This window comes from Eptesicus fuscus, chromosome 10, assembly GCF_027574615.1.
Source record: "Eptesicus fuscus isolate TK198812 chromosome 10, DD_ASM_mEF_20220401, whole genome shotgun sequence".
NCBI classification, from domain to species: domain Eukaryota; kingdom Metazoa; phylum Chordata; class Mammalia; order Chiroptera; family Vespertilionidae; genus Eptesicus; species Eptesicus fuscus.
In genome coordinates this window covers 1,596,120-1,597,500 of record NC_072482.1, presented here as the reverse complement: position 1 = coordinate 1,597,500, position 1,381 = coordinate 1,596,120, and positions in this window count along the sequence as shown.

Sequence of the window (1,381 nt, the reverse complement as noted above, 5' to 3'; positions counted from 1 at the left end):
CACCAAAAGCCACACAACCACACCCAACCAAAACAAACCAACCCAACACCCCAACAAACCCAACCAAAAACCACCCCACACCAACAAACACCACCCAACTCCAACTCACCTCTACACCAACCACACAAACCCAACCAACCAACACCCCAACCCACCCACCCCCAACCCAAAACCACACCACTACAACCCCCAAACACACACCCATCCTACCAACACAAAACACCAACCTCAACACCCAACACCCACACCCAACCACCACTCACCACTCCCTCCAAAACCAACCTAATCATCCACATAACTCCAATCCTCCACCAAACACCCCACTACACACTCAACCTCCCCACCTCCCTCCAACAACCACATCTAACTCCATCTTACACCTCCAACACCCATCCTCTAAACCTCCCAAAATCATCTCTAACCTCCATCTCCTCCTCTACTCTCCCTCCTCCCAACACCACATCCACCCTCCACTACCATCACAAACCACCACACCCCCTCCACCAATCCTCCAACACCCACTCAATCACCAACTCCTCCACCTCTTCCACATCCACCTACCACCCCATCAACCTCCAACACCCCATCTCCATCCCCATCTCTTATCCTACCATCCCCCATCTCCCCTCCTCATTCTTATCCTCCCAACCATTCCATCCTCCCCATCCTCCCCATCCTCCCATCCTCCCATCCTCCCCATCCTCCCTTATCCCTCCCAACCTCCCATCTCCCCATCCTCCATCCTCCCCATCCTCCTCATCCTCCCCTCCTCCCCTCCTCCCATCCTCCCCATCCTCCCATCCTCCCATCCTCCCATCCTCCCATCCTCCCATCCTCCCATCGTCCCCATCCTCCTTATCCTCCCATCCTCCCCATCCTCCTTATCCTCCCATCCTCCCATCCTCCTTATCCTCCCATCCTCCCCATCCTCCTTATCCTCCCATCCTCCCATCCTCCCATCCTCCCATCCTCTCATCCTCCCATCCTCCCTATCCTCCCCATCCTCCCATCCTCCCCATCCTCTCCATCCTCCTTATCCTCCCATCCTCCCATCCTCCTTATCCTCCCATCCTCCCCATCCTCCTTATCCTCCCATCTTCCCATCCTCCCATCCTCCCATCCTCCCATCCCCCTCATCCCCCCCATCCTCCCCATCCTCCCCATCCTCCCCATCCTCCCATCCTCCCCATCCTCCCATCCTCCCATCCTCCCATCCTCCCATCCCCCCCATCCTCCCATCCTCCCATCGTCCCCATCCTCCTTATCCTCCCATCCTCCCATCCTCCCATCCTCCCATCCTCCCATCCTCCCATCGTCCCCATCCTCCTTATCCTCCCATCCTCCCATCCTCCCATCCTCCCATCCTCCCATCCTCCCATCC